The sequence below is a fragment of the Styela clava genome, chromosome 7 (genome assembly GCF_964204865.1).
Source record: "Styela clava chromosome 7, kaStyClav1.hap1.2, whole genome shotgun sequence".
Taxonomy (NCBI): domain Eukaryota; kingdom Metazoa; phylum Chordata; class Ascidiacea; order Stolidobranchia; family Styelidae; genus Styela; species Styela clava.
In genome coordinates, this window is record NC_135256.1 from 1,100,455 (window position 1) to 1,128,415 (window position 27,961).

General features: G+C 39.6%; 1 protein-coding gene across 1 annotated transcript in view; it reads left to right on the top strand.

Annotated features, from left to right (window-relative positions):
- The first annotated feature begins 4 nt into the window (after positions 1-4).
- LOC120330765 (protein NLRC5-like) overlaps positions 5-27,961 on the top strand; it is a 61,662-nt gene continuing 33,705 nt past the window's right edge. Inside the window, exon 1 of the mRNA XM_078114347.1 lies at positions 5-153. The gene's annotated coding sequence lies outside the window, so the exon portion shown is untranslated. The remainder of the gene's footprint in view (positions 154-27,961) is intronic.

Sequence of the window (27,961 nt, forward strand, 5' to 3'; positions counted from 1 at the left end):
ATGTCTCTTTGGTCGCAGAGGTAGCAAACATAGCAGCGAGTAAAGAGACAAGTGTGCGAGCTGAGGAGGTTTCTTTTTCCACTGAACAAGCAAACGTTACGGCAGGGGAGGCAATTATCTCTGCAAATGTACTTCAACAAACCAACATTAGTGGTAAATAATTTTTATACCTCTTGTGAGTTCTGGCTATGTCATGTCAATCTGGGCCGGACATCTTTCAGTCCATCTGAACTGGCGTCTTGAATTTTTCAAATGCAGGAATAGAGAACTGATATTGCCAAGTACCCATGAGTACATCTAGTGTATTTTATAGTGTTAGTTATCATGGTACTTGAAATTGTGGACTACTGAAAGAATGTGGTTTAAAATGGGCTTCTTTGAACACCCCCCGTCCCACTTCCAGTATTCAGTTTTTAGTATTTTATTTTTTAAAAAATATTTTATCACCCTAACCTACTGTGTACAACCCCTCACTTTCAATATTTAGGTAAATTTTTACTCATCCAAACCTACTGTGAACACCACCACACTTTAAGTATTAATTTTCAATTTTTACTCGCCCTAACCTACTGAGAACACCTTCTCACTTTCAGTATTTAATCAAGTTTTTACTCACCCTAACCTACTGTGAACAACCTCTCACTTTGGGTATTAATTTCGAATTTTCACTCACCCTAACCTACTGAGAACACCTTCTCACTTTCTGTATTTAATCAAGTTTTTACTCACCCTAACCTACTGTGAACACCCCTCACTTTCAGTATTTAATCAAGTTTTTACTCACCCTAACCTACTGTGAACAACCTTTCACTTTGGGTATTAATTTTCAATTTTCACTCACCCTAACCTACTGAGAACACCTTCTCACTTTCAGTATTTAATCAAGTTTTTACTCACCCTAACCTACTGTGAACACCCCTCACTTTCAGTATTTAGTCAAGTTTTTACTCATCCTAACCTACTGTGAACACCCCCTCACTTTAAGTATTTAGTCAAGTTTTTACTCACCCTAACCTACTGTGAACACCCCCTCACTTTCATTATTGAGCTGAATTTTTACTCACCCTAACCTACTGTGAACACCCCCTCACTTTCAGTATTTAGTCAAGTTTTTACTCACCCTAACCTACTGTGAACACCCCCTCACTTTCATTATTGAGCTGAATTTTTACTCACCCTAACCTACTGTGAACACCCCATCACTTTAGGTATTTAGTTAAACTTTCACTCACTCTAAACTACTGTGAACACCCCCTCACTTTCAGTATTTAGTCAAGTTTTTACTCACCCCAACCTACTGTGAACACCCCCTCACTTTCAATATTTAGTCAAGTTTTCACTCACCCTAACCCACTAAGAACACCCCTCACTTTCAATTTGGTAAATTTTCACTCACCCCAACCTACTGGTTACACCCCCTCACTTTAAGTATTTATTTAAATTTTCACTCACCCTAACTTACTGTGAGCACCCCCTCACTTTCAATATTTATTTAAATTTTCACTCACCCTAACTTACTGTGAACACCCCCTCACTTTCAATTTGATAAATTTTCATTCACCCCAACCTACTGTGAACACCCCTCACTTTCAATTTGATAAATTTTCACTCACCCCTACCTACTGAGAACACCCCTCACTTAAAGTATTTAGTCAAGTTTTTACTCATCCTAACCTACTGTGAACACCCCTCACTTTCAGTATTTAGTCAAGTTTTTACTCATCCTAACCTACTGTGAACACCCCCTCACTTTAAGTATTTAGTCAAGTTTTTACTCACCTTAACCTACTGTGAACACCCCCTCACTTTTATTATTTAGCTGAATTTTTGCTCACCCTAACCCACTGTGAACCCCCCTCACTTTCATTATTTAGCTGAATTTTTACTCATCCTAACCTACTGTGAACACCCCCTCACTTTCAGTATTTAGTCAAGTTTTTACTCACCCTAACCTACTGTGAACCCCCTTCACTTTCATTATTTAGCTGAATTTTTACTCACCCTAACCTACTGTGAACACCCCCACACTTTCAGTATTTAGTCAAGTTTTTACTCATCCTAACCTACTGTGAACACCCCTCACTTTCAGTATTTAGTCAAGTTTTTACTCATCCTAACCTACTGTGAACACCCCTCACTTTAAGTATTTAGTCAAGTTTTTACTCACCCTAACCTACTGTAAACACCCCCTCACTTTCATTATTTATCTGAATTTTCACTCACCCTAACCTACTGTGAACACCCCCTCACTTTCATTATTTAGCTGAATTTTTACTCACCCTAACCTACTGTGAACACCCCCTCACTTTCATTATTGAGCTGAATTTTTACTCACCCTAACCTACTGTGAACACCCCCTCACTTTCAGTATTTAGTCAAGTTTTTACTCACCCTAACCTACTGTGAACACCCCCTCACTTTCATTATTGAGCTGAATTTTTACTCACCCTAACCTACTGTGAACACCCCCTCACTTTAAGTATTTAGTTAAACTTTCACTCACTCTAAACTACTGTGAACACCCCCTCACTTTCATTATTGAGCTGAATTTTTACTCACCCTAACCTACTGTGAACACCCCCTCACTTTAAGTATTTAGTTGAACTTTCACTCACTCTAAACTACTGTGAACACCCCCTCACTTTCAGTATTTAGTCAAGTTTTTACTCACCCTAACCTACTGTGAACACCCCTCACTTTCAGTATTTAGTCAAGTTTTTACTCATCCTAACCTACTGTGAACACCCCTCACTTTCAGTATTTAGTCAAGTTTTTACTCACCCTAACCTACTGTGAACACCCCCTCACTTTCTTTATTGAGCTGAATTTTTTTCTCACCCTAACCTACTGTGAACACCCCCTCACTTTCAGTATTTAGTCAAGTTTTTACTCACCCTAACCTATTGTGAACACCCCCTCACTTTCATTATTGAGCTGAATTTTTACTCACCCTAACCTACTGTGAACACCCCCTCACTTTAAGTATTTAGTTAAACTTTCACTCACTCTAAACTACTGTGAACACCCCCTCACTTTCAGTATTTAGTCAAGTTTTTACTCACCCCAACCTACTGTGAACACCCCCTCACTTTCAATATTTAGTCAAGTTTTCACTCACCCTAACCCACTAAGAACACCCCTCAGTTTCAATTTGGTAAATTTTCACTCACCCCAACCTACTGGTTACACCCCCTCACTTTAAGTATTTATTTAAATTTTCACTCACCCTAACTTACTGTGAACACCCCCTCACTTTCAATATTTAATCAAATTTTCACTCACCCTAACTTACTGTGAACACCCCCTCACTTTCAATTTGATAAATTTTCATTCACCCCAACCTACTGTGAACACCCCTCACTTTAAGTATTTAGTCAAGTTTTTACTCATCCTAACCTACTGTGAACACCCCTCACTTTCAGTATTTAGTCAAGTTTTTACTCATCCTAACCTACTGTGAACACCCCCTCACTTTAAGTATTTAGTCAAGTTTTTACTCACCCTAACCTACTGTGAACACCCCCTCACTTTCATTATTTAGCTGAATTTTTACTCACCCTAACCTACTGTGAACACCCCCTCACTTTCAGTATTTAGTCAAGTTTTTATTCATCCTAACCTACTGTGAACACCCCTCACTTTCAGTATTTAGTCAAGTTTTTACTCATCCTAACCTACTGTGAACACCCCTCACTTTCAGTATTTAGTCAAGTTTTTACTCATCCTAACCTACTGTGAACACCCCTCACTTTAAGTATTTAGTCAAGTTTTTACTCACCCTAACCAACTGTGAACACCCCCTCACTTTCATTATTTAGCTGAATTTTCACTCACCCTAACCTACTGTGAACACCCCCTCACTTTCATTATTTAGCTGAATTTTCACTCACCCTAACCTACTGTGAACACCCCCTCACTTTCATTATTTAGCTGAATTTTTACTCACCCTGACCTACTGTGAACACCCCCTCACTTTAATTATTTAGCTGAATTTTTACTCACCCTAACCTACTGTGAACACCCCCTCACTTTCATTATTTAGCTGAATTTTCACTCACCCTAACCTACTGTCAACCCCCCTAACTTTTATTATTTGGGTAAATTTTCACTCACCCTAACCTACTGGTTGCACCCCCCCACTCCAATTATTTAAGTAAATTTTTATTCACCCTTACCTAACCATGAACAACCCCCATTTTGTTATTTAGTTTCATCAATTCCAAACTCACTCGGTAATTGGAGCCAAATTTGAAATTCTGGAATCCGTTGTGTCGGGAGTATAAATAATAATATTATAATGAATAAAAGAGTATTAGTAAGTCATATGCTGAACATGAACATAATTTCATTCAATACTTTTGTGTTTCAGAAACCAACATAACTGGTTCTACAGTGCAAGACTTGGACATCGAAACTGCTGATAATGTCTCTGTGGTCACAGAGATAGCAAACATAGCAGCGAGTAACGAGACAAGTGTGCGAGCTGAGGAGGTTTCTGTTTCCACTGAACAAGCAAACGTTACGGCAGGGGAGGCAATTATCTCTGCAAATGTACTTGAACAAACCAACATTAGTGGTAAATAGTTTTTATACCTCTTGTCAAACTTACTTTTATTGTGGTCAACAAGTCGCATTCTTGTGATAGAGATCTTGAATTTGAGTTCTGGCTATGTCATGTCAATCTGGGCTGGACATCTTTCAGTCCATCTGAACTGGCGCCTTAAGTTTTTCAAATGCAGGAATAGAGAACTGATATTGCCAAGTACCCATGAGTACATCTAGTAAATTTTATAGTTTTAGTTATCGTGGTACTTGAAATTGTGGACTACTGAAAGAATGTGGTTTAAAATGGGGTTCTTTGAACACTCCCCGTCCCACTTTCAGTATTCAGTTTTTAGTATTTTATTTTTCAAAAAATATTTTATCACCCTTACCTACTGTGAACACCCCCTCACTTTCATTATTGAGCTGAATTTTTACTCACCCTAACCTACTGTGTACACCCCCTCACTTTCATTATTGAGCTGAATTTCCACTCACCCTAATCTACTGTGAACACCCTCTCACTTTCAGTATTGAGCTGAATTTTTACTCACCCTAACCTACTGTGAACACCCCCTCACTTTCATTATTGAGCTGAATTTTTACTCATCCTAACCTACTGTGAACACCCTCTCACTTTCAATATTTAGCTGAATTTTTACTCACCCTAACCTACTGTGAACACCCCCTCACTTTAAGTATTTAGTTAAACTTTCACTCACTCTAACCTACTGTGAACACCCCCTCACAATCAGTATTTAGTTAAGTTTTTACTCACCCCAACCTACTGTGAACACCCCCTCACTATCAATATTTAGTCAAGTTTTCACTCACTCTAACCCACTAAGAACACCCCTCACTTTCAATTTGGTAAATTTTCACTCACCCCAACCTACTGGTTACACCCCCTCACTTTAAGTATTTATTTAAATTTTCACTCACCCTAACTCACTGTGAACACCCCCTCACTTTCAATTTGATAAATTTTCACTCACCCCTACCTACTGTGAACACCCCTCACTTTCAATTTGATAAATTTTCACTCACCCCTACCTACTGAGAACACCCCTCACTTTAATTATTTAGTCAAGTTTTTACTCATCCTAACCTACTGTGAACACCCCTCACTTTAAGTATTTAGTCAAGTTTTTACTCACCCTAACCTACTGTGAACACCCCCTCACTTTCATTATTTAGCTGAATTTTCACTCACCCTAACCTACTGTGAACACCCCCTCACTTTCATTATTTAGCTGAATTTTTACTCACCCTAACCTACGGTGAACACCCCCTCACTTTCATTATTTAGCTGAATTTTTACTCACCCTAACCTACTGTGAACACCCCCTCACTTTCATTATTTGGGTAAATTTTCACTCACTCTAACCTACTGGTTGCACCCCCCCACTCCAAGTATTTAAGTAAATTTTTATTCACCCTTACCTAACCATGAACAACCCCCATTTTGTTATTTAGTTTCATCAATTCCAAACTCACTCTGTAATTGGAGCCAAATTTCAAATTCTGGAATCCGTTGTGTCGGGAGTATAAATAATAATATTATAATGAATAAAAGAGTATTAGTAAGTCATATGCTGAACATGAACATAATTTCATTCAATACTTTTGTGTTTCAGAAACCAACATAACTGGTTCTACAGTGCAAGACTTGGACATCGAAACTGCTGATAATGTCTCTGTGGTCACAGAGATAGCAAACATAGCAGCGAGTAACGAGACAAGTGTGCGAGCTGAGGAGGTTTCTGTTTCCACTGAACAAGCAAACGTTACGGCAGGGGAGGCAATTATCTCTGCAAATGTACTTGAACAAACCAACATTAGTGGTAAATAGTTTTTATACCTCCTGTCAAACTTACTTTTATTGTGGTCAACAAGTCGCATTCTTGTGATAGAGATCTTGAATTTGAGTTCTGGCTATGTCATGTCAATCTGGGCTGGACATCTTTCAGTCCATCTGAACTGGCGCCTTAAGTTTTTCAAAAGCAGGAATAGAGAACTGATATTGCCAAGTACCCATGAGTACATCTAGTAAATTTTATAGTTTTAGTTATCGTGGTACTTGAAATTGTGGACTACTGAAAGAATGTGGTTTAAAATGGGGTTCTTTGAACACCCCCCGTCCCACTTTCAGTATTCAGTTTTTAGTATTTTATTTTTCAAAAAATATTTTATCACCCTTACCTACTGTGAACACCCCCTCACTTTCATTATTGAGCTGAATTTTTACTCACCCTAACCTACTGTGTACACCCCCTCACTTTCATTATTGAGCTGAATTTCCACTCACCCTAATCTACTGTGAACACCCCCTCACTTTCAGTATTGAGCTGTATTTTTACTCACCCTAACCTACTGTGAACACCCCCTCACTTTCATTATTGAGCTGAATTTTTACTCATCCTAACCTACTGTGAACACCCCCTCACTTTCAATATTTAGCTGAATTTTTACTCACCCTAACCTACTGTGAACACCCCCTCACTTTAAGTATTTAGTTAAACTTTCACTCACTCTAACCTACTGTGAACACCCCCTCACATTCAGTATTTAGTTAAGTTTTTACTCACCCCAACCTACTGTGAACACCCCCTCACTATCAATATTTAGTCAAGTTTTCACTCACCCTAACCCACCAAGAACACCCCTCACTTTCAATTTGGTAAATTTTCACTCACCCCAACCTACTGGTTACACCCCCTCACTTTCAGTATTTAGTCAAGTTTTTACTCACCCCAACCTACTGTGAACACCCCCTCACTTTCAATATTTAGTCAAGTTTTCACTCACCCCAACCCACTAAGAACACCCCTCACTTTCAATTTGGTAAATTTTCACTCACCCCAACCTACTGGTTACACCCCCTCACTTTAAGTATTTATTTAAATTTTCACTCACCCTAACTTACTGTGAACACCCACTCACTTTCAATATTTAGTCAAATTTTCACTCACCCTAACTTACTGTGAACACCCCCTCACTTTCAATTTGATAAATTTTCATTCACCCCAACCTACTGTGAACACCCCTCACTTTAAGTATTTAGTCAAGTTTTTACTCATCCTAACCTACTGTGAACACCCCTCACTTTCAGTATTTAGTCAAGTTTTTACTCATCCTAACCTACTGTGAACACCCCCTCACTTTAAGTATTTAGTCAAGTTTTTACTCACCCTAACCTACTGTGAACACCCCCTCACTTTCATTATTTAGCTGAATTTTTACTCACCCTAACCTACTGTGAACACCCCCTCACTTTCAGTATTTAGTCAAGTTTTTACTCATCCTAACCTACTGTGAACACCCCTCACTTTCAGTATTTAGTCAAGTTTTTACTCATCCTAACCTACTGTGAACACCCCTCACTTTCAGTATTTAGTCAAGTTTTTACTCATCCTAACCTACTGTGAACACCCCTCACTTTCAATTTGATAAATTTTCACTCACCCCTACCTACTGAGAACACCCCTCACTTTAATTATTTAGTCAAGTTTTTACTCATCCTAACCTACTGTGAACACCCCTCACTTTAAGTATTTAGTCAAGTTTTTACTCACCCTAACCTACTGTGAACACCCCCTCACTTTCATTATTTAGCTGAATTTTCACTCACCCTAACCTACTGTGAACACCCCCTCACTTTCATTATTTAGCTGAATTTTTACTCACCCTAACCTACGGTGAACACCCCCTCACTTTCATTATTTAGCTGAATTTTTACTCACCCTAACCTACTGTGAACACCCCCTCACTTTCATTATTTGGGTAAATTTTCACTCACTCTAACCTACTGGTTGCACCCCCCCACTCCAAGTATTTAAGTAAATTTTTATTCACCCTTACCTAACCATGAACAACCCCCATTTTGTTATTTAGTTTCATCAATTCCAAACTCACTCTGTAATTGGAGCCAAATTTCAAATTCTGGAATCCGTTGTGTCGGGAGTATAAATAATAATATTATAATGAATAAAAGAGTATTAGTAAGTCATATGCTGAACATGAACATAATTTCATTCAATACTTTTGTGTTTCAGAAACCAACATAACTGGTTCTACAGTGCAAGACTTGGACATCGAAACTGCTGATAATGTCTCTGTGGTCACAGAGATAGCAAACATAGCAGCGAGTAACGAGACAAGTGTGCGAGCTGAGGAGGTTTCTGTTTCCACTGAACAAGCAAACGTTACGGCAGGGGAGGCAATTATCTCTGCAAATGTACTTGAACAAACCAACATTAGTGGTAAATAGTTTTTATACCTCTTGTCAAACTTACTTTTATTGTGGTCAACAAGTCGCATTCTTGTGATAGAGATCTTGAATTTGAGTTCTGGCTATGTCATGTCAATCTGGGCTGGACATCTTTCAGTCCATCTGAACTGGCGCCTTAAGTTTTTCAAAAGCAGGAATAGAGAACTGATATTGCCAAGTACCCATGAGTACATCTAGTAAATTTTATAGTTTTAGTTATCGTGGTACTTGAAATTGTGGACTACTGAAAGAATGTGGTTTAAAATGGGGTTCTTTGAACACCCCCCGTCCCACTTTCAGTATTCAGTTTTTAGTATTTTATTTTTCAAAAAATATTTTATCACCCTTACCTACTGTGAACACCCCCTCACTTTCATTATTGAGCTGAATTTTTACTCACCCTAACCTACTGTGTACACCCCCTCACTTTCATTATTGAGCTGAATTTCCACTCACCCTAATCTACTGTGAACACCCCCTCACTTTCAGTATTGAGCTGTATTTTTACTCACCCTAACCTACTGTGAACACCCCCTCACTTTCATTATTGAGCTGAATTTTTACTCATCCTAACCTACTGTGAACACCCCCTCACTTTCAATATTTAGCTGAATTTTTACTCACCCTAACCTACTGTGAACACCCCCTCACTTTAAGTATTTAGTTAAACTTTCACTCACTCTAACCTACTGTGAACACCCCCTCACATTCAGTATTTAGTTAAGTTTTTACTCACCCCAACCTACTGTGAACACCCCCTCACTATCAATATTTAGTCAAGTTTTCACTCACCCTAACCCACCAAGAACACCCCTCACTTTCAATTTGGTAAATTTTCACTCACCCCAACCTACTGGTTACACCCCCTCACTTTCAGTATTTAGTCAAGTTTTTACTCACCCCAACCTACTGTGAACACCCCCTCACTTTCAATATTTAGTCAAGTTTTCACTCACCCCAACCCACTAAGAACACCCCTCACTTTCAATTTGGTAAATTTTCACTCACCCCAACCTACTGGTTACACCCCCTCACTTTAAGTATTTATTTAAATTTTCACTCACCCTAACTTACTGTGAACACCCACTCACTTTCAATATTTAGTCAAATTTTCACTCACCCTAACTTACTGTGAACACCCCCTCACTTTCAATTTGATAAATTTTCATTCACCCCAACCTACTGTGAACACCCCTCACTTTAAGTATTTAGTCAAGTTTTTACTCATCCTAACCTACTGTGAACACCCCTCACTTTCAGTATTTAGTCAAGTTTTTACTCATCCTAACCTACTGTGAACACCCCCTCACTTTAAGTATTTAGTCAAGTTTTTACTCACCCTAACCTACTGTGAACACCCCCTCACTTTCATTATTTAGCTGAATTTTTACTCACCCTAACCTACTGTGAACACCCCCTCACTTTCAGTATTTAGTCAAGTTTTTACTCATCCTAACCTACTGTGAACACCCCTCACTTTCAGTATTTAGTCAAGTTTTTACTCATCCTAACCTACTGTGAACACCCCTCACTTTCAGTATTTAGTCAAGTTTTTACTCATCCTAACCTACTGTGAACACCCCTCACTTTAAGTATTCAGTCAAGTTTTTACTCACCCTAACCTACTGTGAACACCCCCTCACTTTCATTATTTAGCTGAATTTTCACTCACCCTAACCTACTGTGAACACCCCCTCACTTTCATTATTTAGCTGAATTTTTACTCACCCTAACCTACGGTGAACGACCCCTCACTTTCATTATTTAGCTGAATTTTTACTCACCCTAACCTACTGTGAACACCCCCTCACTTTCATTATTTAGCTGAATTTTCACTCACCCTAACCTACTGTCAACACCCCCAAACTTTCATTATTTGGGTAAATTTTCACTCACCCTAACCTACTGGTTGCACCCCCCCACTCCAAGTATTTAAGTAAATTTTTATTCACCCTTACCTAACCATGAACAACCCCCATTTTGTTATTTAGTTTCATCAATTCCAAACTCACTCTGTAATTGGAGCCAAATTTGAAATTCTGGAATCCGTTGTGTCGGGAGTATAAATAATAATATTATAATGAATAAAAGAGTATTAGTAAGTCATATGCTGAACATGAACATAATTTCATTCAATACTTTTGTGTTTCAGAAACCAACATAACTGGTTCTACAGTGCAAGACTTGGACATCGAAACTGCTGATAATGTCTCTGTGGTCACAGAGATAGCAAACATAGCAGCGAGTAACGAGACAAGTGTACGAGCTGAGGAGGTTTCTGTTTCCACTGAACAAGCAAACGTTAAGGCAGGGGAGGCAATTATCTCTGCAAATGTACTTGAACAAACCAACATTAGTGGTAAATAGTTTTTATACCTCTTGTCAAACTTACTTTTATTGTGGTCAACAAGTCGCATTCTTGTGATAGAGATCTTGAATTTGAGTTCTGGCTATGTCATGTCAATCTGGGCCGGACATCTCTCAGTCCATCTGAACTGGCGCCTTAAGTTTTTCAAATGCAGGAATAGAGAACTGATATTGCCAAGTACCCATGAGTACATCTAGTAAATTTTATAGTTTTAGTTATCGTGGTACTTGAAATTGTGGATTACTGAAAGAATGTGGTTTAAAATGGGGTTCTTTGAACACCCCCCGTCCCACTTTCAGTATTCAGTTTTTAGTATTTTATTTTTCAAAAAATATTTTATCACCCTTACCTACTGTGAACACCCCCTCACTTTCATTATTGAGCTGAATTTTTACTCACCCTAACCTACTGTGTACACCCCCTCACTTTCATTATTGAGCTTAATTTCCACTCACCCTAATCTACTGTGAACACCCCCTCACTTTCAGTATTGAGCTGAATTTTTACTCACCCTAACCTACTGTGAACACCCCCTCACTTTCATTATTGAGCTGAATGTTTACTCATCCTAACCTACTGTGAACACCCCCTCACTTTCATTATTTAGCTGAATTTTTACTCACCCTAACCTACTGTGAACACCCCCTCACTTTGAGTATTTAGTTAAACTTTCACCCACTCTAACCTACTGTGAACACCCCCTCACTTTCAGTATTTAGTCAAGTTTTTACTCACCCCAACCTACTGTGAACACCCCCTCACTTTCAGTATTTAGTCAAGTTTTTACTCATCCTAACCTACTGTGAACACCCCTCAATTTAAGTATTTAGTCAAGTTTTTACTCACCCTAACCTACTGTGAACACCCCATCACTTTCATTATTTAGCTGAATTTTCACTCACCCTAACCTGCTGTGTACACCCCCTCACTTTCATTATTGAGCTGAATTTCCACTCACCCTAATCTACTGTGAACACCCCCTCACTATCAATATTTAGTCAAGTTTTCACTCACCCTAACCCACTAAGAACACCCCTCACTTTCAATTTGGTAAATTTTCACTCACCCCAACCTACTGGTTACACCCTCTCACTTTAAGTATTTATTTAAATTTTCACTCACCCTAACTTACTGTGAACACCCCCTCACTTTCAATATTTAGTCAAATTTTCACTCACCCTAACTTACTGTGAACACCCCCTCACTTTCAATTTGATAAATTTTCACTCACCCCAACCTACTGTGAATACCCCTCACTTTCAATTTGATAAATTTTCACTCACCCCCACCTACTGAGAACACCCCTCACTTTAAGTATTTAGTCAAGTTTTTACTCATCCTAACCTACTGTGAACACCCCTCACTTTCAGTATTTAGTCAAGTTTTTACTCATCCTAACCTACTGTGAACACCCCCTCACTTTCATTATTTAGCTGAATTTTTACTCACCCTAATCTACTGTGAACACCCCCTCACTTTCATTATTTAGCTGAATTTTTACTCACCCTAACCTACTGTGAACACCCCCTCACTTTCAGTATTTAGTCAAGTTTTTACTCATCCTAACCTACTGTGAACACCCCTCACTTTAAGTATTTAGTCAAGTTTTTACTCACCCTAACCTACTGTGAACCCCCCTCACTTTCATTATTTAGCTGAATTTTCACTCACCCTAACCTACTGTGAACACCCCCTCATTTTCATTATTTAGCTGAATTTTTACTCACCTTAACCTACTGTGAACCCCCCCTCACTTTCATTATTGAGCTGAATTTTTACTCACCCTAACCTACTGTGAACACCCCCTCACTTTCATTATTGAGCTGAATTTTTACTCACCCTAACCTACTGTGAACACCCCCTCACTTTCAATATTGAGCTGAATTTTTACTCACCCTAACCTACTGTGAACACCCCCTCACTTTCATTATTGAGCTGAATTTTTACTCACCCTAACCTACTGTGAACACTTCCTCACTTTCATTATTTAGCTGAATTTTTACTCACCCTGACCTACTGTGAACACCCTCTCACTTTCATTATTGAGCTGAATTTTTACTCACCCTAACCTACTGTGAACACCCCCTCACTTTCATTATTGAGCTGGATTTCCGCTCACCCTAACCTACTGTGAACACCCCCTCACTTTCATTATTGAGCTGAATTTTTACTCACCCTAACCTACTGTGAACACCCCATCACTGGGGCTCCCGAAGTATGCGAACCAAGATGGCGGACATCGGAATGTAATATGTGTACTAGGTTAGGGTTAGGCCATAATTTTAGGTATAAATACTACGGGAGGCTCTTGGCTAGTCTTCGAACTGATAATAGGACTAAAAAAAGGAAAATTGGAAAAAAATCCTGTTACCCATGTTACGTTCCGATGTCCGCCATCTTGGTTCGCATACTTCGGGAGCACCCCATCACTTTCATTATTGAGCTGAATTTCCACTCACCCTAACCTACTGTGAACACCCCCTCACTTTCATTATTGAGCTGAATTTTTACTCACCCTAACCTACTGTGAACACCCCCTCACTTTCATTATTTAGTCAAGTTATTACTCACCCTAACCTACTGTGAACACCCCCTCACTTTCAGTATTTAGTCAAGTTTTTACTCATCCTAACCTACTGTGAACACCCCTCACTTTCAGTATTTAGTCAAGTTTTTACTCATCCTAACCCACTGTGAACACCCCTCACTTTCAGTATTTAGTCAAGTTTTTACTCATCCTAACCTACTGTGAACACCCCTCACTTTAAGTATTTAGTCAAGTTTTTACTCACCCTAACCTACTGTGAACACCTCCTCACGTTCATTATTTAGCTGAATTTTCACTCACCCTAACCTACTGTGAACACCCCCTCACTTTCATTATTTAGCTGAATTTTTACTCACCTTAACCTACTGTGAACACCCCCTCACTTTCATTATTGAGCTGAATTTTTACTCACCCTAACCTACTGTGAACACCCCTCACTTTCATTATTGAGCTGAATTTTTACTCACCCTAACCTACTGTGAACACCCCCTCACTTTGAGTATTTAGTTAAACTTTCACCCACTCTAACCTACTGTGAACACCCCCTCACTTTCAGTATTTAGTCAAGTTTTTACTCACCCCAACCTACTGTGAACACCCCCTCACTATCAATATTTAGTCAAGTTTCCACTCACCCTAACCCACTAAGAACACCCCTCACTTTCAATTTGGTAAATTTTCACTCACCCCAACCTACTGGTTACAGCCCCTCACTTTAAGTATTTATTTAAATTTTCACTCACCCTAACTTACTGTGAACACCCCTCACTTTCAGTATTTAGTCAAGTTTTTACTCACCCCAACCTACTGTGAACACCCCCTCACTATCAATATTTAGTCAAGTTTCCACTCACCCTAACCCACTAAGAACACCCCTCACTTTCAATTTGGTAAATTTTCACTCACCCCAACCTACTGGTTACACCCCCTCACTTTAAGTATTTATTTAAATTTTCACTCACCCTAACCTACTGTGAACACCCCCTCACTTTCATTATTTAGCTGAATTTTTACTCACCTTAACCTACTGTGAACACCCCCTCACTTTCATTATTGAGCTGAATTTTTACTCACCCTAACCTACTGTGAACACCCCCTCACTTTCATTATTGAGCTGAATTTTTACTCACCCTAACCTACTGTGAACAACCCTCACTTTGAGTATTTAGTCAAGTTTTTACTCACCCTAACCTACTGTGAACACCCCCTCACTTTCATTATTTAGCTGAATTTTCACTCACCCTAACCTACTGTGTACACCCCCTCACTTTCATTATTGAGCTGAATTTCCACTCACCCTAATCTACTGTGAACACCCCCTCACTATCAATATTTAGTCAAGTTTTCACTCACCCTAACCCACTAAGAACACCCCTCACTTTCAATTTGGTAAATTTTCACTCACCCCAACCTACTGGTTACACCCCCTCACTTTAAGTATTTATTTAAATTTTCACTCACCCTAACTTACTGTGAACACCCCCTCACTTTCAATATTTAGTCAAATTTTCACTCACCCTAACTTACTGTGAACACCCCCTCACTTTCAATTTGATAAATTTTCACTCACCCCAACCTACTGTGAATACCCCTCACTTTCAATTTGATAAATTTTCACTCACCCCTACCTACTGAGAACACCCCTCACTTTAGGTATTTAGTCAAGTTTTTACTCATCCTAACCTACTGTGAATACCCCTCACTTTCAGTATTTAGTCAAATTTTTACTCATCCTAACCTGCTGTGAACACCCCCTCACTTTCATTATTTAGCTGAATTTTTACTCACCCTAACCTACTGTGAACACCCCCTCACTTTCATTATTTAGCTGAATTTTTACTCACCCTAACCTACTGTGAACACCCCCTCACTTTCAGTATTTAGTCAAGTTTTTACTCATCCTAACCTACTGTGAACACCCCTCACTTTAAGTATTTAGTCAAGTTTTTACTCACCCTAACCTACAGTGAAAACCCCCTCACTTTCATTATTTAGCTGAATTTTCACTCACCCTAACCTACTGTGAACACCCCCTCACTTTCATTATTTAGCTGAATTTTTACTCACCTTAACCTACTGTGAACACCCCCTCACTTTCATTATTGAGCTGAATTTTTACTCACCCTAACCTACTGTGAACACCCCCTCACTTTCATTATTGAGCTGAATTTTTACTCACCCTAACCTACTGTGAACACCCCCTCACTTTCAATATTGAGCTGAATTTTTACTCACCCTAACCTACTGCGAACACCCCCTCACTTTCATTATTGAGCTGAATTTTTACTCACCCTAACCTACTGTGAACACTTCCTCACTTTCATTATTGAGCTGAATTTTTACTCACCCTAATCTACTGTGAACACCCCCTCACTTTCATTATTGAGCTGAATTTTCACTCACCCTAACCTACTGTGAACACCCCCTCACTTTCATTATTGAGCTGAATTTTTACTCACCCTAACCTACTGTGAACACCCCATCACTGGGGCTCCCGAAGTATGCGAACCAAGATGGCGGACATCGGAATGTAATATGTGTACTAGGTTAGGGTTAGGCCATAATTTTAGGTATAAATACTACGGGAGGCTCTTGGCTAGTCTTCGAACTGATAATAGGACTAAAAAAAGGAAAATTGGAAAAAAATCCTGTTACCCATGTTACGTTCCGATGTCCGCCATCTTGGTTCGCATACTTCGGGAGCACCCCATCACTTTCATTATTGAGCTGAATTTCCACTCACCCTAACCTACTGTGAACACCCCCTCACTTTCATTATTGAGCTGAATTTTTACTCACCCTAACCTACTGTGAACACCCCCTCACTTTCATTATTTAGTCAAGTTTTTACTCACCCTAACCTACTGTGAACACCCCCTCACTTTCAGTATTTAGTCAAGTTTTTACTCATCCTAACCTACTGTGAACACCCCTCACTTTCAGTATTTAGTCAAGTTTTTACTCATCCTAACCTACTGTGAACACCCCTCACTTTAAGTATTTAGTCAAGTTTTTACTCACCCTAACCTACTGTGAACCCCCCTCACTTTCATTATTTAGCTGAATTTTCACTCACCCTAACCTACTGTGAACACCCCCTCATTTTCATTATTTAGCTGAATTTTTACTCACCTTAACCTACTGTGAACCCCCCCTCACTTTCATTATTGAGCTGAATTTTTACTCACCCTAACCTACTGTGAACACCCCCTCACTTTCATTATTGAGCTGAATTTTTACTCACCCTAACCTACTGTGAACACCCCCTCACTTTCAATATTGAGCTGAATTTTTACTCACCCAAATCTACTGTGAACACCCCCTCACTTTCATTATTTAGCTGAATTTTTACTCACCCTAACCTACTGTGAACACCCCCTCACTTTCAGTATTTAGTCAAGTTTTTACTCATCCTAACCTACTGTGAACACCCCTCACTTTAAGTATTTAGTCAAGTTTTTACTCACCCTAACCTACTGTGAACCCCCCTCACTTTCATTATTTAGCTGAATTTTCACTCACCCTAACCTACTGTGAACACCCCCTCATTTTCATTATTTAGCTGAATTTTTACTCACCTTAACCTACTGTGAACCCCCCCTCACTTTCATTATTGAGCTGAATTTTTACTCACCCTAACCTACTGTGAACACCCCCTCACTTTCATTATTGAGCTGAATTTTTACTCACCCTAACCTACTGTGAACACCCCCTCACTTTCAATATTGAGCTGAATTTTTACTCACCCTAACCTACTGTGAACACCCCCTCACTTTCATTATTGAGCTGAATTTTTACTCACCCTAACCTACTGTGAACACTTCCTCACTTTCATTATTTAGCTGAATTTTTACTCACCCTGACTTACTGTGAACACCCTCTCACTTTCATTATTGAGCTGAATTTTTACTCACCCTAACCTACTGTGAACACCCCCTCACTTTCATTATTGAGCTGGATTTCCGCTCACCCTAACCTACTGTGAACACCCCCTCACTTTCATTATTGAGCTGAATTTTTACTCACCCTAACCTACTGTGAACACCCCATCACTGGGGCTCCCGAAGTATGCGAACCAAGATGGCGGACATCGGAATGTAATATGTGTACTAGGTTAGGGTTAGGCCATAATTTTAGGTATAAATACTACGGGAGGCTCTTGGCTAGTCTTCGAACTGATAATAGGACTAAAAAAAGGAAAATTGGAAAAAAATCCTGTTACCCATGTTACGTTCCGATGTCCGCCATCTTGGTTCGCATACTTCGGGAGCACCCCATCACTTTCATTATTGAGCTGAATTTCCACTCACCCTAACCTACTGTGAACACCCCCTCACTTTCATTATTGAGCTGAATTTTTACTCACCCTAACCTACTGTGAACACCCCCTCACTTTCATTATTTAGTCAAGTTATTACTCACCCTAACCTACTGTGAACACCCCCTCACTTTCAGTATTTAGTCAAGTTTTTACTCATCCTAACCTACTGTGAACACCCCTCACTTTCAGTATTTAGTCAAGTTTTTACTCATCCTAACCCACTGTGAACACCCCTCACTTTCAGTATTTAGTCAAGTTTTTACTCATCCTAACCTACTGTGAACACCCCTCACTTTAAGTATTTAGTCAAGTTTTTACTCACCCTAACCTACTGTGAACACCTCCTCACGTTCATTATTTAGCTGAATTTTCACTCACCCTAACCTACTGTGAACACCCCCTCACTTTCATTATTTAGCTGAATTTTTACTCACCTTAACCTACTGTGAACACCCCCTCACTTTCATTATTGAGCTGAATTTTTACTCACCCTAACCTACTGTGAACACCCCTCACTTTCATTATTGAGCTGAATTTTTACTCACCCTAACCTACTGTGAACACCCCCTCACTTTGAGTATTTAGTTAAACTTTCACCCACTCTAACCTACTGTGAACACCCCCTCACTTTCAGTATTTAGTCAAGTTTTTACTCACCCCAACCTACTGTGAACACCCCCTCACTATCAATATTTAGTCAAGTTTCCACTCACCCTAACCCACTAAGAACACCCCTCACTTTCAATTTGGTAAATTTTCACTCACCCCAACCTACTGGTTACAGCCCCTCACTTTAAGTATTTATTTAAATTTTCACTCACCCTAACTTACTGTGAACACCCCTCACTTTCAGTATTTAGTCAAGTTTTTACTCACCCCAACCTACTGTGAACACCCCCTCACTATCAATATTTAGTCAAGTTTCCACTCACCCTAACCCACTAAGAACACCCCTCACTTTCAATTTGGTAAATTTTCACTCACCCCAACCTACTGGTTACACCCCCTCACTTTAAGTATTTATTTAAATTTTCACTCACCCTAACCTACTGTGAACACCCCCTCACTTTCATTATTTAGCTGAATTTTTACTCACCTTAACCTACTGTGAACACCCCCTCACTTTCATTATTGAGCTGAATTTTTACTCACCCTAACCTACTGTGAACACCCCCTCACTTTCATTATTGAGCTGAATTTTTACTCACCCTAACCTACTGTGAACAACCCTCACTTTGAGTATTTAGTCAAGTTTTTACTCACCCTAACCTACTGTGAACACCCCCTCACTTTCATTATTTAGCTGAATTTTCACTCACCCTAACCTACTGTGTACACCCCCTCACTTTCATTATTGAGCTGAATTTCCACTCACCCTAATCTACTGTGAACACCCCCTCACTATCAATATTTAGTCAAGTTTTCACTCACCCTAACCCACTAAGAACACCCCTCACTTTCAATTTGGTAAATTTTCACTCACCCCAACCTACTGGTTACACCCCCTCACTTTAAGTATTTATTTAAATTTTCACTCACCCTAACTTACTGTGAACACCCCCTCACTTTCAATATTTAGTCAAATTTTCACTCACCCTAACTTACTGTGAACACCCCCTCACTTTCAATTTGATAAATTTTCACTCACCCCAACCTACTGTGAATACCCCTCACTTTCAATTTGATAAATTTTCACTCACCCCTACCTACTGAGAACACCCCTCACTTTAGGTATTTAGTCAAGTTTTTACTCATCCTAACCTACTGTGAATACCCCTCACTTTCAGTATTTAGTCAAATTTTTACTCATCCTAACCTGCTGTGAACACCCCCTCACTTTCATTATTTAGCTGAATTTTTACTCACCCTAACCTACTGTGAACACCCCCTCACTTTCATTATTTAGCTGAATTTTTACTCACCCTAACCTACTGTGAACACCCCCTCACTTTCAGTATTTAGTCAAGTTTTTACTCATCCTAACCTACTGTGAACACCCCTCACTTTAAGTATTTAGTCAAGTTTTTACTCACCCTAACCTACAGTGAAAACCCCCTCACTTTCATTATTTAGCTGAATTTTCACTCACCCTAACCTACTGTGAACACCCCCTCACTTTCATTATTTAGCTGAATTTTTACTCACCTTAACCTACTGTGAACACCCCCTCACTTTCATTATTGAGCTGAATTTTTACTCACCCTAACCTACTGTGAACACCCCCTCACTTTCATTATTGAGCTGAATTTTTACTCACCCTAACCTACTGTGAACACCCCCTCACTTTCAATATTGAGCTGAATTTTTACTCACCCTAACCTACTGCGAACACCCCCTCACTTTCATTATTGAGCTGAATTTTTACTCACCCTAACCTACTGTGAACACTTCCTCACTTTCATTATTTAGCTGAATTTTTACTCACCCTGACCTACTGTGAACACCCTCTCACTTTCATTATTGAGCTGAATTTTTACTCACCCTAATCTACTGTGAACACCCCCTCACTTTCATTATTGAGCTGAATTTTCACTCACCCTAACCTACTGTGAACACCCCCTCACTTTCATTATTGAGCTGAATTTTTACTCACCCTAACCTACTGTGAACACCCCATCACTGGGGCTCCCGAAGTATGCGAACCAAGATGGCGGACATCGGAATGTAATATGTGTACTAGGTTAGGGTTAGGCCATAATTTTAGGTATAAATACTACGGGAGGCTCTTGGCTAGTCTTCGAACTGATAATAGGACTAAAAAAAGGAAAATTGGAAAAAAATCCTGTTACCCATGTTACGTTCCGATGTCCGCCATCTTGGTTCGCATACTTCGGGAGCACCCCATCACTTTCATTATTGAGCTGAATTTCCACTCACCCTAACCTACTGTGAACACCCCCTCACTTTCATTATTGAGCTGAATTTTTACTCACCCTAACCTACTGTGAACACCCCCTCACTTTCATTATTTAGTCAAGTTTTTACTCACCCTAACCTACTGTGAACACCCCCTCACTTTCAGTATTTAGTCAAGTTTTTACTCATCCTAACCTACTGTGAACACCCCTCACTTTCAGTATTTAGTCAAGTTTTTACTCATCCTAACCTACTGTGAACACCCCTCACTTTAAGTATTTAGTCAAGTTTTTACTCACCCTAACCTACTGTGAACACCCCCTCACTTTCATTATTTAGCTGAATTTTCACTCACCCTAACCTACTGTGAACACCCCCTCACTTTCATTATTTAGCTGAATTTTTACTCACCCTAACCTACTGTGAACACCCCCTCACTTTCAATATTTAGCTGAATTTTTACTCACCCTAACCTACTGTGAACACCCCCTCACTTTCAGTATTTAGTCAAGTTTTTACTCATCCTAACCTACTGTGAACACCCCTCACTTTAAGTATTTAGTCAAGTTTTTACTCACCCTAACCTACTGTCAACCCCCCTCACTTTCATTATTTAGCTGAATTTTCACTCACCCTAACCTACTGTGAACACCCCCTCACTTTCATTATTTAGCTGAATTTTTACGCACCTTAACCTACTGTGAACACCCCCTCACTTTCATTATTGAGCTGAATTTTTACTCACCCTAACCTACTGTGAACACTCCCTCACTTTCATTATTGAGCTGAATTTTTACTCACCCTAACCTACTGTGAACACCCCCTCACTTTCAATATTGAGCTGAATTTTTACTCACCCTAACCTACTGTGAACACCCCCTCACTTTCATTATTGAGCTGAATTTTTACTCACCCTAACCTACTGTGAACACTTCCTCACTTTCATTATTTAGCTGAATTTTTACTCACCCTGACCTACTGTGAACACCCTCTCACTTTCATTATTGAGCTGAATTTTTATTCACCCTAACCTACTGTGAACACCCCCTCACTTTCATTATTGAGCTGGATTTCCGCTCACCCTAACCTACTGTGAACACCCCCTCACTTTCATTATTGAGCTGAATTTTTACTCACCCTAACCTACTGTGAACACCCCCTCACTTTCAATATTGAGCTGAACTTTTACTCACCCTAACCTACTGTGAACACCCCCTCACTTTCATTATTGAGCTGAATTTTTACTCACCCTAACCTACTGTGAACACTTCCTCACTTTCATTATTTAGCTGAATTTTTACTCACCCTGACCTACTGTGAACACCCCCTCACTTTCATTATTGAGCTGAATTTTTACTCACCCTGACCTACTGTGAACACCCTCTCACTTTCATTATTGAGCTGAATTTTTACTCACCCTAACCTACTGTGAACACCCCCTCACTTTCATTATTGAGCTGGATTTCCGCTCACCCTAACCTACTGTGAACACCCCATCACTGGGGCTCCCGAAGTATGCGAACCAAGATGGCGGACATCGGAATGTAATATGTGTACTAGGTTAGGGTTAGGCCATAATTTTAGGTATTTAGTCAAGTTTTTACTCATCCTAACCTACTGTGAACACCCCTCACTTTCAGTATTTAGTCAAGTTTTTACTCATCCTAACCTACTGTGAACACCCCTCACTTTAAGTATTTAGTCAAGTTTTTACTCACCCTAACCTACTGTGAACACCTCCTCACGTTCATTATTTAGCTGAATTTTCACTCACCCTAACCTACTGTGAACACCCCCTCACTTTCATTATTTAGCTGAATTTTTACTCACCTTAACCTACTGTGAACACCCCCTCACTTTCATTATTGAGCTGAATTTTTACTCACCCTAACCTACTGTGAACACCCCTCACTTTCATTATTGAGCTGAATTTTTACTCACCCTAACCTACTATGAACACCCCCTCACTTTGAGTATTTAGTTAAACTTTCACCCACTCTAACCTACTGTGAACACCCCCTCACTTTCAGTATTTAGTCAAGTTTTTACTCACCCCAACCTACTGTGAACACCCCCTCACTATCAATATTTAGTCAAGTTTCCACTCACCCTAACCCACTAAGAACACCCCTCACTTTCAATTTGGTAAATTTTCACTCACCCCAACCTACTGGTTACAGCCCCTCACTTTAAGTATTTATTTAAATTTTCACTCACCCTAACTTACTGTGAACACCCCTCACTTTCAGTATTTAGTCAAGTTTTTACTCACCCCAACCTACTGTGAACACCCCCTCACTATCAATATTTAGTCAAGTTTCCACTCACCCTAACCCACTAAGAACACCCCTCACTTTCAATTTGGTAAATTTTCACTCACCCCAACCTACTGGTTACACCCCCTCACTTTAAGTATTTATTTAAATTTTTACTCACCCTAACCTACTGTGAACACCCCCTCACTTTCATTATTTAGCTGAATTTTTACTCACCTTAACCTACTGTGAACACCCCCTCACTTTCATTATTGAGCTGAATTTTTACTCACCCTAACCTACTGTGAACACCCCCTCACTTTCATTATTGAGCTGAATTTTTACTCACCCTAACCTACTGTGAACACCCCTCACTTTGAGTATTTAGTCAAGTTTTTACTCACCCTAACCTACTGTGAACACCCCCTCACTTTCATTATTTAGCTGAATTTTCACTCACCCTAACCTACTGTGTACACCCCCTCACTTTCATTATTGAGCTGAATTTCCACTCACCCTAATCTACTGTGAACACCCCCTCACTATCAATATTTAGTCAAGTTTTCACTCACCCTAACCCACTAAGAACACCCCTCACTTTCAATTTGGTAAATTTTCACTCACCCCAACCTACTGGTTACACCCCCTCACTTTAAGTATTTATTTAAATTTTCACTCACCCTAACTTACTGTGAACACCCCCTCACTTTCAATATTTAGTCAAATTTTCACTCACCCTAACTTACTGTGAACACCCCCTCACTTTCAATTTGATAAATTTTCACTCACCCCAACCTACTGTGAATACCCCTCACTTTCAATTTGATAAATTTTCACTCACCCCTACCTACTGAGAACACCCCTCACTTTAAGTATTTAGTCAAGTTTTTAGTCATCCTAACCTACTGTGAATACCCCTCACTTTCAGTATTTAGTCAAGTTTTTACTCATCCTAACCTACTGTGAACACCCCCTCACTTTCATTATTTAGCTGAATTTTAACTCACCCTAACCTACTGTGAACACCCCCTCACTTTCATTATTTAGCTGAATTTTTACTCACCCTAACCTACTGTGAACACCCCCTCACTTTCAGTATTTAGTCAAGCTTTTACTCATCCTAACCTACTGTGAACACCCCTCACTTTAAGTATTTAGTCAAGTTTTTACTCACCCTAACCTACTGTGAAAACCCCCTCACTTTCATTATTTAGCTGAATTTTCACTCACCCTAACCTACTGTGTACACCCCCTCACTTTCATTATTGAGCTGAATTTCCACTCACCCTAATCTACTGTGAACACCCCCTCACTATCAATATTTAGTCAAGTTTTCACTCACCCTAACCCACTAAGAACACCCCTCACTTTCAATTTGGTAAATTTTCACTCACCCCAACCTACTGGTTACACCCCCTCACTTTAAGTATTTATTTAAATTTTCACTCACCCTAACTTACTGTGAACACCCCCTCACTTTCAATATTTAGTCAAATTTTCACTCACCCTAACTTACTGTGAACACCCCCTCACTTTCAATTTGATAAATTTTCACTCACCCCAACCTACTGTGAATACCCCTCACTTTCAATTTGATAAATTTTCACTCACCCCTACCTACTGAGAACACCCCTCACTTTAAGTATTTAGTCAAGTTTTTAGTCATCCTAACCTACTGTGAATACCCCTCACTTTCAGTATTTAGTCAAGTTTTTACTCATCCTAACCTACTGTGAACACCCCCTCACTTTCATTATTTAGCTGAATTTTAACTCACCCTAACCTACTGTGAACACCCCCTCACTTTCATTATTTAGCTGAATTTTTACTCACCCTAACCTACTGTGAACACCCCCTCACTTTCAGTATTTAGTCAAGCTTTTACTCATCCTAACCTACTGTGAACACCCCTCACTTTAAGTATTTAGTCAAGTTTTTACTCACCCTAACCTACTGTGAAAACCCCCTCACTTTCATTATTTAGCTGAATTTTCACTCACCCTAACCTACTGTGAACACCCCCTCACTTTCATTATTTAGCTGAATTTTTACTCACTTTAACCTACTGTGAACACCCCCTCACTTTCATTATTGAGCTGAATTTTTACTCACCCTAACCTACTGTGAACACCCCCTCACTTTCATTATTGAGCTGAATTTTTACTCACCCTAACCTACTGTGAACACCCCCTCACTTTCAATATTGAGCTGAATTTTTACTCACCCTAACCTACTGTGAACACCCCCTCACTTTCATTATTGAGCTGAATTTTTACTCACCCTAACCTACTGTGAACACTTCCTCACTTTCATTATTTAGCTGAATTTTTACTCACCCTGACCTACTGTGAACACCCTCTCACTTTCATTATTGAGCTGAATTTTTACTCACCCTAACCTACTGTGAACACCCCCTCACTTTCATTATTGAGCTGAATTTCCGCTCACCCTAACCTACTGTGAACACCCCCTCACTTTCATTATTGAGCTGAATTTTTACTCACCCTAACCTACTGTGAACACCCCATCACTGGGGCTCCCGAAGTATGCGAACCAAGATGGCGGACATCGGAATGTAATATGTGTACTAGGTTAGGGTTAGGCCATAATTTTAGGTATAAATACTACGGGAGGCTCTTGGCTAGTCTTCGAACTGATAATAGGACTAAAAAAAGGAAAATTGGAAAAAAATCCTGTTACCCATGTTACGTTCCGATGTCCGCCATCTTGGTTCGCATACTTCGGGAGCACCCCATCACTTTCATTATTGAGCTGAATTTCCACTCACCCTAACCTACTGTGAACACCCCCTCACTTTCATTATTGAGCTGAATTTTTACTCACCCTAACCTACTGTGAACACCCCCTCACTTTCATTATTTAGTCAAGTTTTTACTCACCCTAACCTACTGTGAACACCCCCTCACTTTCAGTATTTAGTCAAGTTTTTACTCATCCTAACCTACTGTGAACACCCCTCACTTTCAGTATTTAGTCAAGTTTTTACTCATCCTAACCTACTGTGAACACCCCTCACTTTCAGTATTTAGTCAAGTTTTTACTCATCCTAACCTACTGTGAACACCCCTCACTTTAAGTATTTAGTCAAGTTTTTACTCACCCTAACCTACTGTGAACACCCCCTCACTTTCATTATTTAGCTGAATTTTCACTCACCCTAACCTACTGTGAACACCCCCTCACTTTCATTATTTAGCTGAATTTTTACTCACCTTAACCTACTGTGAACACCCCCTCACTTTCATTATTGAGCTCAATTTTTACTCACCCTAACCTACTGTGAACACCCCCTCACTTTCAGTATTTAGTCAAGTTTTTACTCATCCTAACCTACTGTGAACACCCCTCACTTTAAGTATTTAGTCAAGTTTTTACTCACCCTAACCTACTGTGAACACCCCCTCACTTTCATTATTTAGCTGAATTTTCACTCACCCTAACCTACTGTGAACACCCCCTCACTTTCATTATTTAGCTGAATTTTTACTCACCTTAACCTACTGTGAACACCCCCTCACTTTCATTATTGAGCTGAATTTTTACTCACCCTAACCTACTGTGAACACCCCCTCACTTTCATTATTGAGCTGAATTTTTACTCACCCTAACCTACTGTGAACACCCCCTCACTTTCAATATTGAGCTAAATTTTTACTCACCCTAACCTACTGTGAACACCCCCTCACTTTCATTATTGAGCTGAATTTTTACTCACCCTAACCTACTGTGAACACTTCCTCACTTTCATTATTTATCTGAATTTTTACTCACCCTGACCTACTGTGAACACCCTCTCACTTTCATTATTGAGCTGAATTTTTACTCACCCTAACCTACTGTGAACACCCCCTCACTTTCATTATTGAGCTGAATTTCCGCTCACCCTAACCTACTGTGAACACCCCCTCACTTTCATTATTGAGCTGAATTTTTACTCACCCTAACCTACTGTGAACACCCCATCACTGGGGCTCCCGAAGTATGCGAACCAAGATGGCGGACATCGGAATGTAATATGTGTACTAGGTTAGGGTTAGGCCATAATTTTAGGTATAAATACTACGGGAGGCTCTTGGCTAGTCTTCGAACTGATAATAGGACTAAAAAAAGGAAAATTGGAAAAAAATCCTGTTACCCATGTTACGTTCCGATGTCCGCCATCTTGGTTCGCATACTTCGGGAGCACCCCATCACTTTCATTATTGAGCTGAATTTCCACTCACCCTAACCTACTGTGAACACCCCCTCACTTTCATTATTGAGCTGAATTTTTACTCACCCTAACCTACTGTGAACACCCCCTCACTTTCATTATTTAGTCAAGTTTTTACTCACCCTAACCTACTGTGAACACCCCCTCACTTTCAGTATTTAGTCAAGTTTTTACTCATCCTAACCTACTGTGAACACCCCTCACTTTCAGTATTTAGTCAAGTTTTTACTCATCCTAACCTACTGTGAACACCCCTCACTTTCAGTATTTAGTCAAGTTTTTACTCATCCTAACCTACTGTGAACACCCCTCACTTTAAGTATTTAGTCAAGTTTTTACTCACCCTAACCTACTGTGAACACCCCCTCACTTTCAACATTTAGCTGAATTTTCACTCACCCTAACCTACTGTGAACACCCCCTCACTTTCATTATTTAGCTGAATTTTTACTCACCTTAACCTACTGTGAACACCCCCTCACTTTCATTATTGAGCTGAATTTTTACTCACCCTAACCTACTGTGAACTCCCCCTCACTTTCATTATTGAGCTGAATTTTTACTCAC